Source organism: Eriocheir sinensis, chromosome 10 (genome assembly GCF_024679095.1).
Source record: "Eriocheir sinensis breed Jianghai 21 chromosome 10, ASM2467909v1, whole genome shotgun sequence".
Classification (NCBI taxonomy): Eukaryota; Metazoa; Arthropoda; class Malacostraca; order Decapoda; family Varunidae; genus Eriocheir; species Eriocheir sinensis.
Genome location: NC_066518.1, coordinates 2,055,949 through 2,072,677, shown reverse-complemented (window position 1 = coordinate 2,072,677; position 16,729 = coordinate 2,055,949). Strand labels below are relative to the sequence as shown.

General features: G+C 42.5%; 1 long non-coding RNA gene across 1 annotated transcript in view; it reads left to right on the top strand.

Annotated features, from left to right (window-relative positions):
- Window positions 1–13,782, top strand: part of LOC126996436 (uncharacterized) — a 183,896-nt gene extending 170,114 nt beyond the window's left edge. Inside the window, exon 9 of the long non-coding RNA XR_007751162.1 lies at window positions 13,701–13,782. This is a non-coding gene — a long non-coding RNA (uncharacterized LOC126996436). The remainder of the gene's footprint in view (window positions 1–13,700) is intronic.
- The last annotated feature ends 2,947 nt before the right edge of the window (window positions 13,783–16,729 follow it).

Here is a 16,729-nt window from a genome sequence, read left to right as displayed (position 1 = left end):
TCCCTTGGCCGTCCTTTCCCCTTTACGTTTTTATCCTCTTCAATCGCTCATATTTTTTGCACACACTCTTTCTCTTTCTCCTCTTTTTTCTTTTCCTCCTACTTCTGCGCCCCAGCCTCCTCCTCTCTTCATCCCTCACACATACACTCTCTCCTCCCTTCAATGTCACCCTTCTTTCAAATCGTTCTAATTTTTCTGAACACAATTTCCTCTTGCACATTTCCTTCACGTCTTAATCTCGTTACCTATTTCCTCGTAACCAGCATGTCGTTGAGGTGGCGCTTGGGCTGAAGAGGAGAGGGAAAGGAGATCGTGGAAGGAGGAAGGGGAAAGGTGTTTGTTGTGGGAAGAGAAGTTCGTTGAAGAGGGAGAAGAAGAGGAGGAGGAGGGTAAAATAGGTATACTAGGAAAGAGAGAATAACAAGGGTACGAGAGTGAGGAAACAGGAAGGGGAAGAGGTCATGGCTGTCGGAAGAGAATATCGTTGAAGAGGGATAAGAAGATAAGGGACGGTGTAGGAAAAGGAAGAAAAAAACAAGGTAAGAGAGAGAGAAAGGAGGAAGGGAAAAAGATCTTGGTTTTAGGAAGAGAAATCAGTGAAGAAGAAGAAAGAAAGGAAGGGATGGTACTTGGGTTAGAGAGGAGAAAATGTAAGGTTAGGTTAGGTTAGGTTAGGTAGGAAAGAGAAAAATATCAAGGTATATGAGTTTAAAGGGCATAAGATGTAGTGGTCTAGTAGAAAGCAGTTAGGTGTGGGTGATAACAAAAGGGATGGCATGGGTGAAAGGTGAGAAGGTGGGATTGTGGTGAGGAAATAGATGAGGGAAAGATGAATGATGAAGGAAGAGTGTGAGGGACAGAAGGGATGGTTTGGTCTTGGATTTCCTAGATAGCAATTTCCTGTAATTACCCTGTTGGCCGCTTAATTATAATGCCATAACAAATTACGGAGTTGTCCTTGCCCGGCCTGCTGCCATCTGTGTGTGTGTGTGTGTGTGTGTGTGTGTGTGTGTGTGTGTGTGTGTGTGTGTGTGTGTGTGAGAGAGAGAGAGAGAGAGAGAGAGAGAGAGAGAGAGAGAGAGAGAGAGAGAGAGAGAGAGAGAGAGAGAGAGAGAGAGAGAGAGAGAGAGAGAGAAATATGTATATTCGTGTGTGTGTGTGTGTGTGTGTGTGTGTTCCAATGACCTCCTTTCCCGAAGTACCCAAGTCGAGGGTTGGTCACACACGGCTGCTGCTCAACCGCCGACTTGCCGTGTACAGGAAATTTTGTCCGGAAAAAGAGCAAACAGGCCAAGACGTTAATGCCCCCTTGATGCAGTGTAATACCTTCCCTTTACCTTCAGCCGTTAACTTCCACCAAATTGCAGCGCTGTTAACGGCACAGTATCCCTATAGTAATTATGTAATCATGTTTGCTCCGTCCCTCTCGTTGGCCAACTCACCTCCGGCTACCCGCCAGGAAGCCAAACAGATAGCCACCCACCCGCCCACCCAGCCAACCAGCCAACCAGCCACCAATGCCCCCACAGTGCCAGCCGGCCAGCTTGGCAAGATAGACTAACAATTAAACACATTATACAGCCTCAACAGATAGATAGACGTACTGACAGACAAGGTTAGAGACACAGACAGTTGGCTAACAGTCCAGTTAAAGTCAGAGAATCTACAAGAATTAGTTGACAGCCAACTAATTAGCCAGCCATCCATGCAGACAAAGAAACCGGTACTGACGAATGAACACGCATTTATACATACATACATTCATACATATATACATATAATTATACGTACATACATGACCTACATACATACATACAGAGCTCTGTAGTGCAGTAGCTAGCACGCTCGCCTCACAACCGAGAGATCCCAGGTTCGATTCCTCGGAAGAATAGAGACGGATGGGCAGTTTCCTTTAACTTGTGCCCTTTGTCCACCCGGCAGTGAGTCAGGAGTTGTGTCCCGCCTCTCGGGTGTGTGGGTGTGAGGTTCCAGTTGTTCCCAAAGACCCGTCACCTGAGCTCCAAAGCTTATTTGGAGCGTGGTAAGACGGTAGTGAATTTCATACATGCATACACATACACATGCATAGACACGGGTCAGCAAACACAAACAGACAAGTCATCAGAACCACGACACTGGCAGCTTAGGAGTTCCAAATAATGTGCTCTCCTCTTTTCTCTTTTTTATTTGCCTCTCGGGAAATCTGAAATTACAAACTATGAAAGGAATGATTTCTTGCTTGTTTAAGTATCTGGAAAGCCTTTTATGTTTTAAGCTGTATTCAATTGTTTCTCCTTTTATTTTGTGCCTGCCGCCTCCTGTTATTTAGGGGCTGAAAAGTGTCAACTGCGCGGTCTGAAAATTATAACGGTAGACTCGGACACAACTTTTTTTTATAAACTTGTGCTTTGGTCAACATCATTCTGATCATGAACACATTTTTTTTTCTCTTACGATCGTCATCAGAATATATTATAATAAACGTTTAGTTCCCTTATTTGGTAGTTATATTTGCAATCTAAAAATTTTGTCGGTATGATTTGTTGTTGTTGTTCTTTTTGCTCCCGCTGTTTTTCATTGTTATTTTTCTACCTTCAGTTGAAGCGGTCATTTTTTTATATTTTTGCCCACAGTCAAGTTTTGTGCAGCTCAGTGCTAAATGTTGCACGCGTTTTGTTTTGCTGTTTTTGTTACCTGCTATTCCTCTGGTGTATCATTCGAAAAAATATAGACTCTTTTTCCTATCTGTTTCTGCACCATTTTTATGAGGGGGGGGGGTGGGGGTCCGGGGATGGAAGACAAGGGGGTTCTTTGAGAGAGGGTTGTCCCTACGATCATGGGTGGAGTAGAGGAACTTACTGTAGAGGGTGAGATGGAAATGGAGTTTTTTTTGGGGCTCCAGGTGATGTAGTTTACCGTCCGTGTAGCTGCAGATTATGAAGGGCAGATGCTCAATGTCGTCTTCCGTAGTTGCAGTATGAGTTACGGCCTCGAGTACTAAGGAATGGGACGTCGTTTCCGTCTACCTCCCCGTCTCGGCTGGTCCAGGCTCGAGGTCCAAAACAGTGTTGGGAAGGGGCTGCGGGTAGGGAAAAGGTGTTGGGAAAAAATGGAAATAATTCTTAGGCAGAGTTCGGGAAAAATACTTGGTAGATTAGAAAAAATGTTCGGAAAAGGTGGAGAACGAAAAACTGTACGAAATGTAAGGAAGGGAAAGCGTATAAAATGTATTGGAGGGTAAATATTTTTTAAGGTGGCATTGGAACTTTGGAAGAAACTATTGTTGGGGTGAAATATTATGCAAGGTGAATAAGAAAAGGTGGCTGTGGAGGTAAATGGAGAAAAAGAGGCTGAACGATCTAATGGCGGAGCTTTGGTGAAAGAGATAAAGTATATGTTAAAAGAAGAAAGAAAGAAGAGTTGGGGTGAAATAATAAGCAAGGTGGTTGAGGGTGAAAAAGAAAAGGTGGCTGTGGAGGTAAATGGAGAAAAAGAGGCTGAACGATCTAATGGCGGAGCTTTGGTGAAAGAGATAAATTATATGTTAAAAGAAAATAGAGGGGGAGGAGCAGGTGAAGAGGGAGCACAAGAAGGAGGAGGCGAAGAGATTCCAGCTAGAGAAGATAATTAATTTTTCCCCTCTAATGACCTTCCTGTTTCCATATCAAGAACTCTCAGTAAACACATTAAAAGGATGAGGGAGGGGAGGGACGAAAGGGGCGAGGAAGGGAAAAAAAGAAGCACGGAAATGTACAGGAGAGAGAGGTCAAAAGGAGTAAAACAATGGTGATGGAGAGCCCGGAGAAAAAATAAGGGAAGAAAGGAAAGTCTGAGGAAATGGGGAAAGGGGGATATGAAAGGAGGGAGGAAACACGGTAGGTAAGGAGGAAGAGATGGAAAGAGACGCTGGATGGTAGGGGTAAGAAAACAAAGAAGGAAGTAAAGGAAAAAAGTGTGATTGGTTACGGGGCGCTGCAGAGTAAGATGCCCCCCCACCCCCCACCCCACCCTCCTCCTTCCCCACGACAAACCCCCACACACACAGACACCAACTTTCCCAGGCCAGATGCATTTTTCTTATCTCCACTGTACAGGTGATTGACAACACCTCCCGACACTTGCAACCCCCAAACAACTTCACTACATCGCGTTCGGAGGCGTCAGAGGAAAGAAAAAAAGACGTGAGAGAATTTGGGATTAGACTCCTTGTCTCTTCGGGAGTTGCACATTTTGTTTTTCCATTCCTTCGTCAGTTGAATCACAAAAGCCACACACAACACCATGCACCGCCCAGCACCACCACCACCACCCCCACCACCACCACCACCACACATCAGCAGACAAAACACCACCGTCTCCTCGTCTCCTTCAGATTTCAAAGAGGAGGAAGAGTGCGTGGAGGAATTTGGAACGAGAATTACTCTGTTTACTCTGCTGCTATTTTTACTTCCTCTGTCTGTCTCTAAAGTTTGCGTCCCTGGCGAAGCTCGCGTGCCGGTGTACAGCCCGTCAAAGAAAGAATTGAAACCAGTGAGTGGCGCGTGAGTTCATATTTCCTGCCCATTACTGAGTCCTTCCCTTTCCTTCACTTTACTTTGCTTGCTTTCCCTTCCCCTTCCATTCCCCTCGCATAAACTGCCCTTGTTTTCTCAATGAACTCCTCCTCCTCCCCCTCCGTTACTCCGTCGGCTTTAGACAAGGAGGCTTTTGAGGTCGAGGACTAGACGCCAATGTTTGTGGGTGCCCATCCTTCAGATTGCAAGGGCCTCTAGTTTTGCGTTGTCTTTAGCCTAGTATTTTCTCTTTTCCCGTCCTCACTCTTCCTACTCTGACCCTCTATAGCTTGGGTCTATGAGTAACGCCTCCCCTACGTCCTGATGATTCCCTGGGTAACTGACGCCTAGACGCAGCGGTTATAGCATTGAATGTAATCGGAGTTAGTTTGTTATTATCATGTTCTACAAAAACAAGTGTTGGTTGCAGACGTCTCCCAACAGTTCAAGGCTATAACATCATGCTTTTCGTATACGAGAGATTGTAGTTAAATTACCCACCGTTACTTAGTGTCATATAGCTCCTTAGATTTTTTTATTCTGTGTTAGTCCTTCCTTACTTTCCTCACTAGTGGAATAAAAGAATGAAAGGAATGGGAATGAAGACCAGAAGAGAAAAGTATATTTAAAGAAAGTGGAGGAGTAGGAAAGGGTAAGGACCGAAGAAGGATGAAATGGGATAAGGAAAGTACAATAACAGAAAAGAACATTGGAAAACTGTCAAGAATAAACGAGAACACCAGAGAGGGAATACAGCAAGGGGAAAGACAAGAGGAGAAAACACCAGAATCCTAATAAAGAAACTTTAAACGGGAAATTAGGAAAACATAAGGGAAAAAAAGGAAGATGAAAAAGTGGAGTGAGAGAGAAAATAGAGCAAAATAGTGTAAGGTTATGATTGTTATACGATAGAAGGATTAACATGCCATAAGTATATATATAAAAAAAGAAGAGGAAAAGCGGGCAGTGCAAGGATGAGGGCAAAGATTATAATGATTTAGATAGCTGAAGGGACTGTTAAGGGACTACGTGAAACAATCAAACCTTGAAAGGGGACTGGAGGGGGCTGAAAAGGGCTAAATAGAACTCAGTTGGGCTGCAGGGAGGCTGATACATAAAGTAGAAAGGTAGAGATATGAGCTGGGAAGTGTTGTCGGAAAAAAGCAAAATCAAGGACAAAGGAAATACAACATAACAACAAAACAGGAGAGGAGCTTGGCAAGACTTGGGAATGCAAAGTGAAGAGGCTAACATGTGGCGGCATGAGACTGGAGGAACAAAAACAGGAATTACAGAAGCATGAAAAATGATGCTACGTTAGAGTTGTCTCCCTCGAGTTTTGCCTTGTGATAAAGAATAAACCAAGTATTCGCATTACCGAAAAAGGGCACTAAATCCTACTTCTGAAGCTGTATGAGACAAGGAAAAATTGACAAGAGAATTAATAACAAAAAAGGCCTTCCCTCTGTCATTATTGGGGTTGAAAGAATCTGTAATCGTCGGGGAGTATTTACCTTTGATCTTCAGCAGAGCAAATAATAGGGATCGTCGTGCACATGGAAATTTAAAGAGGGAAAAGAAGTAAGAGTATCAACATTCCGGCTTTTAACGGAATCTCCTTTAGGGCATAAAGGTTACCAGACTGTGAAGCGAATTGCCCGATATGAGCTCGGGAATGAAAATAACAATAAAATAAATGAAAGCAATGTTCTCTGTGCTGTCATTTATGAGATAAAACTACGAGTAATCATCTTCTTGGACGCAACTAACGATATAGAATTTAATGATAATATCTACGGGTTCACTTGTCACATCTGAAATAAGGTTGACAGAGTCGCATTTAGGGACACTCGAGTCTTTGGGTGGAACAACCAATGTGTGTGATGAAATAAATTTTGTCCATAATCGAAAAAGTAATTATGTGATTTAACTGGAAAAGTCTGAAATCAAACTAGTATATAAAATCAAGTAAACTCTATAAAAGATTAAACTTTTTTTTAAAATAAGACTAAAATTAGACTTATATTAGTGCCCAAAAGTAAAACTATTAACAGGGCAGAGCAACCTAATAAGTAAAGTTAAAAATAGTCTATAAGAAATTCAAGTTAAACGCGTGAATGGAAATATGAACAGCAATGCATTAAAAAAAATATCATATCTAAATTGAAAGTAATCACTTGACTAAAGACAATCAAAATATTGCAAACAATCTTTAAATATCTGAGATGCATGAGGCAAAACCTGAAAAAAATAAGACTAGGAAATGTAAATGGTCGGTAAAGGGAGAAAAGGAAACAGAGAGAGAGAGAGAGAGAGAGAGAGAGAGAGAGAGAGAACAAGGTAGCCACAGTACCAGTGGGAATAGGAATTATCAGTAGTAGGCAAAACGACTTCCTTCCATACATCCCTCCCAGTAACCAAGCTACACACACACACACACACACACACACACACACACACACACACACACACACACACACACACACACACACACACCTATCAACTAGGGATGGGCAAGTACCGTTAATTTGAGTACCGGTAGTACCGGTACCGAAAACTCAAGTACCGTTAGTACCGGTACCGGTACTCGAAGGATTTTTTTTTTTCTTAATGACTTCTGATGAAATTCCCAAATAAATTTCCTGTAAAGAAAACTCTCTCTCTCTCCTTCAACTTAATATCAACTAGAGTAGAAATGCAACGTTTAGGAGCCTTCTGATTAATGTAAAATCACTTAGGTTTAAGGACAGACCACCTAGTCTGGACCATGGGGTCTGTGTGGTCTGATTTTCTATGTAAATATATGTAAATCTCTCTCTCTCTCTCTCTCTCTCTCTCTCTCTCTGAATGAAGTGAATATTTATTTTTTCGATAAAAAAAATAGCATGTATAGTTATTATGGATGTACTCGATCACTCGATCGGTACTGGTACCGGTACCTGCCCACCCCTATTGGTATAGTGGAAAAGGAGGAGGAGGAGGAGGAGGAAGAGAAGAATGGTGTGATAGTTTTAGTGGTGAAAGAGGAGGAGGAGGAAGAGGAGGAGAAGGATGCTGTGCCAGTTTTGGTAGGAGGTAGGAGGAGAAGAAGAAGAGGAGGAGGAGGATGCCGAGGAGGAGGCGGGCAAGCAAGCATTGGTGTTAAAAGTTTGTCCACGTCTCAGGCTGTTGGTCGTGCGTGGCGTGGAGCCTTGCGCCGCTAGAGGCAGACTGAACACTGTGACTCTAAGCCTAAGATTCTGTCCGGGATTGGCGTGAATGGCGAGCCCGCGGCAACTACAATCCATATCAGACCCTATGACATAAAGTTTTTCGCAAAAATCTTTCAAACGAAGACTCGGATCAGCATGGGGCTTTGGCACAGATTGTTTCACACACTCCGCTAATTTTTGACGCTATTGTGCAATGCCAGATGTGGTTACTTATGGAGTTTTTTCCTGACTGTGATGGCAAAACCTGCGTGAGCCACTTACACATTCGAACAGGTGAGGCGTGACGTGTTTGTGACTTGTATCCACCAACTACCCCCACCCCTGGCTTCCCCTACTCCCATCCCTCTCTCTCTCTCTCTCTCCTCTCTCTCTCTCTCTCTCTCTCTCTCTCTCTCTCTCTCTCTCTCTCTCTCTCTCTCTCTCTCTCTCTCTCTCTCTCTCTCTCTCTCTCTCTCTCTCTCTCTCTCTCTCTCTCTCTCTCTCTCTCTCTCTCTCGCTCTCTCTCTCTCTCTCTCTCTCTCTCTCTCTCTCTCTCTCTCTCTCTCTCTCTCTCTCTCTCCCAACACAACAGGAAACCCTTTATCTAATACCCTCATTTATTCTGCATTGCTTTCCACTTCCCGACCTTTATCGACCAACCAGTTCATCCTTTTCTATCATTCCTTGTCTCTCCTATTCCTCCCTCGCATCCTACTCCCTTCCGTTTCTTTTCTTTTTTTATTCCTCACCGTCATTTTTCGATACCTGTCTTCCGTTACCTCCTCAGCCGTCTCTCTTCTCCTCCCCTCCGTCACTGCTTCCCTTCCTCCCCTTCCCTTTGTTGATGTTTTCGTCTTTTCCTTCCCCTTCTTGAATCCCTTTATTTGGCTCACCCTTTCCCTACATTCCTAAGTTAAAATAAGCTTCTTCCTACCCCTTTATTCCATCACTGTTCTTCTCTTCCTCCTCCTCCTCCTCCTCCTTCTCTTCCTCCTCCTCCTCCTCCTCCTCCTCTTCCTCCCTCTCCTTCCCCTCCTCTTCTCCTCCTCCTTCACGTAGAAAAAGAAGTAGAAGAAAAAGAAAAGAGAAAATGAAACAGAAGAAAAAGATGGATAATAACAATCAGAAGATGAAGAAGAAGAAGAAGAAGAAGAAGAAGAAGAAAAATAGAAAGAGAAGACAGAGAAGAAATGAGAAAACTAACAGAAAGAGGAAAAAACAAAAGTGGAACGCGAGGACTTGAAGGAAAAAAGATATGTGAAAGAATAACAAGGAGGAAAAACGGCCGATGGAAGAAGATAAGGGGAAGGCGGAGGAGGAGGAAGAGAAAGAGGAGGAGGAGGAGGAGAAGAAACATGTGTTATTTTCAAGTCTAGCGAATTTCAAGATAACGAGGTAATCCGACGAGGACGTGAATTTGTTTGGTTTCTTGTTTTGACCTGGAGAGAGAGTGTGTGTGTGTGTGTGTGTGTGTGTGTGTGTGTGTGTGTGTGTGTGTGTGTGTGTGTGTGTGTGTGAGGGGAGAGAATGACAGGAGAAGGAGGGAAGTAGGATAAGCTAGAACAGAGATAAGCAGAAAGGGAAAGGCAAAAGCAGGAGGCATAAGCAGAAAAGTAGGAGAGAAAATATTTAGGAAAGGGAGAGAAAGAAAAATGGGAGGACGGTTGAAAAGAAAGCGAGGGAATAAGATAAAGAAAATGGAAGGGAACGGAGGAAAGCAGAACAAGCAGGGTGGGAAAGGCAAAAGCAGGAGGCATAAGTTGAAAAGATATGAAAGAAAATATTTACGGTAGGAAAGGGTGAGAGATAAACAGAAAGAGTGAAAGGGTAAGATAAAGGAAATGAAAGGGAAAGGAGGGAAGGAAGTAGAGTATGCAGGAACAGCAGGGAAGCAAGCAGGAGGTATAAGCAGAGAAAGAGGAAAGGAAAGGACTGATTTAGGGTAGGAAAAGGTGAGAGATAAATAGGACAATTGCAAGGAAAGTGAAGGGATAGATAAAGCAATGGGTACAGATTTAGGTAATAGAGTACAAAGATCTGGCAAAGAAACGTCTCATCGGACTGAATAATAGAAAACGTTTCCACTTCAAAGGCAGACTACCATAAAACTACCTCGTGGATTATTAAAATTCTGGAAAACTCTTCTCTTTATCTTGGTCTGATACTCCGGTTCTCTTTCTACCTGTCTGCTTATCTGCTGCTGTGTTTGTCTGCCTGCTTGTCTGTTTTTCTGCTAGTCTGTCCGTATGTCTGCTTGTTTGTATCTCTGCTAGCCTGTCTGTTTCCTTGTTTATCTGTCAACCTCCCATCCCCCCTCCTCTCTCTCTCTCTCTCTCTCTCTCTCTCTCTCTCTCTCTCTCTCTCTCTCTCTTTGATATTCAGATTTAAACGGACCTGTAAAAAGTTGGGAGCGCTTCCATGGCAAACAGAAAAGTGTACTCGTGTCTACCACCACTTTTTTTTTTTTTTTTTTTGCTCCATGGTTACGTGCTTTATAGGAACTGGTCTTTTTCAGCCTTTTTTATATTTTTTTCATATCGGAGTGCGATTAGCGATGTAGGGAGGGGAAGGGAGGGGAGAGGGAAGAGGCCGCTGTCTCACCCACCCACACACTCTATTATAAATCATCAGGAGCAGGGACACACAGCATAATAGATGATCTGATAGATGGGCGTTTCTATGCACCTCGACCGGGGCCTAAATTGGTATGGAAAAACACATAAATCTTCGAAAGTAGTAGTAGTAGTAGTAGTAGTATATATTGTTTATGTTATCTTTGTTGTTATAGCTGCAGGTCTGAGAGTGAAGAAATATTTTGGATCAGAGTCAAATACGATAAACATTCCAACTCAAAAGTGTAAGCCAATAACAAGGTATGAAACAACGCACGAAGGAAGTTTAATGATGGGAAGCTGGACGGAAAAACTTGTCGGGAAGAAAAAGGGAACGAAGGAATAAAATGTTTGGAACGGAGGAGAGGCGAGTGAGTCCCTGAAGTGGCGGGGGTTGTTTTTTATGATGATAATAAAAAGCTTCTTACACAGACAGCGAGAGAGAGAGAGAGAGAGAGAGAGAGAGAGAGAGAGAGAGAGAGAGAGAGAGAGAGAGAGAGAGAGAGAGAGAGAGAGAGAGAGAGAGAGAGAGAGAGAGAGAGAGAGAGAGAGAGAGAGTTCATACTGTTTTAAGATTGTTGAAGAAGTCACACACCGGAGTTATATTTTCCTCCCTAAAGTGTTTATGGTCGATGGTCCAACTCCCGAGTGGACCTGAACCAGCGCTAAGTGAAACGCCGGGTCACAGGGGAAGATAACTCATTCTTATATTCTTTGACTCCCCCCCTTTCACAGCATCTATTTCCAAGGGTCAAAAAAGGAAATCTGTCGGGTTCTAATGAGTGGTATTTTAGGTTCATGGTAGAGAAAAAGGGTCACACTACCAGAAGGGTTATTAAAGTACCCCTGAAAATGCTCAAAACGCCTATGAAAATCGTGTCAATTGTGTGTGCTTGCTGCTTGGGGACCGAATGTTTAAGATTATGGCCCGGAACACCTTGGCTCTAATGGTTTTACCTCATTATTTTATTTTCCAAAGCGGCGCATACTAAATCTTTCATGTAAGTTCATAATCATAATTGTTATTCGCGTTTATTTTTCACGACACGGTTTGTTTTTAGGAAATTTCGAAGGGAACCAACGATTAAGACTGAAGATTACTTTTTATTAAGGTGGATTTATAAAAGCAATTGTTACTTAAAGAAACTCCCATATGTGAAAATATTATTAATGAATGTCCCAAAAGTTATATTCACTTCATATGGTTTTGTGTGTTTATAGTTTTATTATTGCCTCGGGTTTTTTTTCATTCATTTTCTCATTCGTTTCTATTCAGTTCAATTTATATTCTCTTCATATAGTGTTGTGAGAACGTTGTTATTATTGTCTTCATTTGTTTGCTCTTTTTCTTTACTCATGACTCGCAATGTGCATCAGCGTGGAGTGTATATGTACAAACTATGGATTCTCGGCCTTTTAATCTCACTGATGCACCGTACACCCTTGAAAATCAGGAAATATGAAATAAATGTTGTAGAATATATAACAAAAGGCAGGAGGCACGTGAAGAAGGATACCTGGAACCTAATAAGCGAAGCGAGATAAGGTTCAGCATCAGTTACGAAGCATTTCCGCGCGCCATTGTGCACTAAAATATGAACCAGGTCATAAAGGGCGTCGGAACCTACAAGCCCTGCACTGTAACAAGGGAAAAGGTGATTAATATTGCGTGTGAATCAAAGGGATCATGTTTTACACAATCCTCACACAAGCACACACTCACACCCACATACACACACACCCAGGCGCGCATACGCAGATAAACACATACACACACATGATATACACGTAGCAATGCGCCAAAGAGCAAGCGTGTATGTACATGTCTAACTGGATACTAACGTGGAAAGAGGCTTCGACCTATTAAGGGTGAGGGAGTGTTCTTCGTTGCTTGGTCCGTTCGCTGTCAGGACTCTTAGTTAGGGAAGGTGAGGAACCGTGCGTCAAGGCTTTAAAAAAAATGTTCGCCCTGACAATATTTTTTCTTTCTCTCGTTTCTGTTTTCCTCCTCTTTCCTGTCTTTCTTTCATTCATTTTCTTTCTTTGTCTTATGTTTCTGATTCTTTTTTCTTGTTCCTAATCCATTTTTTCTTATTCATTGCTTTCTCTTTGGCCTCTTGCAGTCTCCCTATGTTCTTATGTTCTTATGTTCTCTTCGCCTTCCTCCTTCCCATTTAGCAGTGTACAGCGGGGATTTTTTTTTTCTACACTCTTCTTTATGCCCTTGAGCTGCTTCCTTTCCTGTAAAAAAAAAATCATCATCATCTTCATCGTCATCAAAGCCATCACCCTCATTGTTATCATCATTATCATCATCATCATTACTATTATTATTGTTATTAGCAGCAGTAGTAGTAGTGTTAATAGTAGTAGTAGGAGTAGTAGCATATCTCCTTGAAACGCCAGAATTTTCCTCTTTACTATACTCCTACACGAACACAGCATGTAACGAAACACACGAGAAATTAATCCAGACAAGGAAAGGTTTTGTCGGCGCCGGGGATCGAACCCACGCACTCCTTAACCAGTCGGCCAAAGAGGTACCCCGCTTGCTGAGTGAATTATGGGAGGCTCGCAACGTCAGCCGGATCTCGGAACCACATCATTTTCTCTTTTTTTTCATCTTCATTTCTTCGTATTCTGTTTCCTATCCTGTTTCTTTTTGTCCTCCTCCTCCTCCTCTTCCTGCTCCTCCCCACCTCACCCCATCACTTTTTCACTGCTCACTTCACGGTTCATCCTCCCTTGCGCCTCTTGGAAATCCGCCTCAATCGAAGGTTTCCCAGCAGAACAGACTCCGTGTGTCTAAACTTGTTGCTAATTTATATCAAGTTGAAAAATCTCTCTTCTTTCCCACGCTTCTTTTCCACCTCGTGTTCCTGTTCTTTTCCTTTTTTGATGGGGTGTGGTGAGGGGGGACTTCCTCGTATTCTTCGTGTAAAAGTTATCCTGTGGTTGTAATCGAGAGCTTTCTGTACCTCCGGGAAACACCTTTTTTTTTTTTTAAGTGTGTGTGTGTGTGTGTGTGTGTGTGTGTGTGTGTGTGTGTGTGTGTGTGTGTGTGTGTGTGTGTGTTGTTTTACTTGTGTATCTAATGGTTGTAATTTGATGTAGTTTTTACAATGCTTATATTATCATTATTATTATTATTATTATTATTATTATTATTATTATTATTATTATTATTAGTAGTAGTAGTAGTAGTAGTAGTAGTAGTAGTAGTAGTAGTAGTAGTAGTAGTAGTAGTATTGTTTTTATTGTTGTTCCTGTCATTACCATCATTGTTGTTGCTGTTGTTATTTATTTTGTCGTCATTATTGTAGACACCATCATTACCATTTCAGGTACTGTTTCCGTGCGTCAGTCTGTGTACATCGATCCAGGTGCAAGGTTTGATTGGTAATTACCTTCTTCATTTGATTCAGGTAAGATAATAATAATAATAATAATAATAATAATAATAATAATAATAATAATAATAATAATAATATCAGAAGTAGTAGTAGTAGTAGTAGTAGTAGTAGTAGTAGTAGTAGTAGTAGTAGTAGTAATAGCAGTAGTAGTAGTAGTAGTAGTAGTAGTAGTAGTAGTAATAGCAGTAGTAGTAGTAGTAGTAGTAGTAGTAGTAGTAGTAGTAGTAGTAGAGGAGGAGGAGGAGGAGGAGGAGTAGGAAGAGGAGGAGGAGGAGGAGGAGGAAGGTGAGAGAAAGCAAAAAATAAAGATAGAGAAAGACGGCGACAAGAAAGAGGGGAAAAAATAATAAATGGACTAAAAAAAATTACCATACACCTAAAAGTCATTAATATTACATAAATTTCACCGTACGCTTCTGCCCTCTCTAAATTATTCATACAATTTATTTATATATATTTTTTTTCCGTTCCGTCGCTCGCCATCCCCAGTGACCTGTGCCGGAAGAGGTTTGGGAGTCAGGGAGGGAAGCCACGTGCCCTTCGATCCCCTTCCCGACCCTCCTATCTGTCTCCCTTGAATCCCTATCGCATCGCTCCCCCATTTTGTTTTGTTTTTCCCTCGGTGACTTGTAGATTAGGTTTTTTCCTTTTCCTTTCCTTCACCCGAATAGCTAAGGAGAGGTTGGGGGGATGGAAGGAAGGGAGCGGTAAGTAGCGGGCTTGTGTTTTTCTACACTCTTTTTGATCCGTCTCCTTTGTTGTAAGAATAAAAAACACTAAAGAAAATAACTGTACAAGAAGTGAATGAATTTTAAGAAGGGAGGGAATGGCAGACGGGAGGGTGTGAGGGCAGTGGACGGTGGGAGGGAGAGGGTAAAGGCACTTCTGCCAATTTTATTATTTGAGTGTTAAGCGCTCGATTATTCAAGAAAAATATTTATATCAAAGCTTATGATTAAGAAATACTTTTAATAGTTTTACAAGCACCCTGTTTACCTTTGAATACATCGTTACTTATCTATTAGTAGAAGTAATAAATATATGGTAATGCTGAGATATAAAACTTCCTTTCAGTGAACAGTCGTATCAGGGCAAGACAAAAGAAGGATGCAGTGCCTCCCGCCATTTTTCATTAGGGGCTGCTTGAGTAATTAACAGCGTCAGTATGTCCTTCGCGGCACTTTTAGCGCGCTAGGAATGAGGCTCAATGAAGAGAGGCAGGCAGACAGGCTTGCAGGGAAGGAAAGAGCTCTGAATCACGCATGCAAGAAGGCACGCAGGCAGGCAGGCAGGCAGACAGGCTGGCAGACAGGCAGGCAGACAGTCAGGCAGGCAGGCAAACAGGCAGGCAAGCAGGCAGGCAGACAGGCAGGCGGGCAGGCGCTTTGAACTCCCTCAGCTCCCTCTGACCTCTTTGATCTCGCGTGCGTGTGCTGTGAGAAAAGATGCCGAACAGGGTGGCGGGAAGGTCTTTTTTTTTTTGGTGTTTCATAATACTTTCTCTGTGTGTGTGTGTGTGTGTGTGTGTGTGTGTGTGTGTGTGTGTGTGTTCGGGTGGGGATTAGAGAGAGAGAGAGAGAGAGAGAGAGAGAGAGAGAGAGAGAGAGAGAGAGAGAGAGAGAGAGAGAGAGAGAGAGAGAGAGAGAGAGAGAGAGAGAGAGAGAGAGAGAGAGAGAGAGAGAGAGTGAGAGAGAGATTTTGGGTCATGAAAAAAATAGTTGATGCATGGAGATCTATTTTCTGATAGTGGCAATCGATAGATGGCAATGCCGATCTGCTCCTGATGTCATTTCATGCAGGAAAAAAAAAAGATGGAAAAGATGCGAATGACAGAGATGCCAAGGGAGGGAGGCACGACGAGAATGGATATCCAGGTAAGAGAGGGATAGGTCGATAGATTTGATGGTACATACATGCATACATACATACATACATACATATATGGAGTAGTCGTGAATTTCAGGCACTTGGCATAAAGGAAATCCAAATGTATGGGATGGAAAGAGGGTAGGTATATTTGGATGGTGTGTGTGTGTGTGTGTGTGTGAGAGAGAGAGAGAGAGAGAGAGAGAGAGAGAGAGAGAGAGAGAGAGAGAGAGAGAGAGAGAGAGAGAGAGAGAGAGAGAGAGAGAGAGAGAGAGAGAGAGAGAGAGAGAGAGAGAGAGAGAGAATTATGCAGAGAAAAGGTTTAGGTGTTGTGAATATAATGTTACGTTCTTTCTATTCGTAAACTTATTTTTTTCTCTCCCTATATCTATCTGTCAAACTATATATCTTTCTATTTATCTATCTGTCTATCTATACAAATTAGTTACGTTGCGCTGACTGTATCTTGTTTTTCCCTGTCGGTTTTTTATTTTTATTTTATCCGCATTTCCCCGATGACGCTGCTAGATATTTTTTTCTCTGTCCTTTCATATTTTGTGTGTAGAACAAAACCAAATGTGGGCAAACCCTTTCATGTTTGCCGCATGTATCGCGCATTGGGTGTTCCGGTCACGGCTCTCATTCACTTTGCCTCTGTAGCTTTCGTGGTCAGGATATGCAGAGGCGAATGTCATGAAAAGCAGCATTAGTGATATAAACAAGACATATAAAGAAAAACACTACCTCTCCCCCCACCCACCCCCACACACACACAGTATTAATAAAAGCAACAGCAATGGTATGGCAGTAAAACGCATGTCGCTTCCTATATCTACGCTGCAACCAAGATAATTATGAAACGATGGACTACCTGCAACCTCCGTCTACGCTGTGATTTAGAGTAGAATGCTAAAATGTTATTATCATTATTGTTGTTGTTGTTGTTGTTGTTGTTGGACTGGAAGAGTCAGACCACAGAAAGTTGAGGAGAGTAACCGCCCAAGGATGTAGACTTAGTTGTGGGTCATATACAGCAGCGGCCCCTGCCCTCCCAAGGCAATGAAAACGAGCAGAGGAGGGAGGAGGAAAATGTA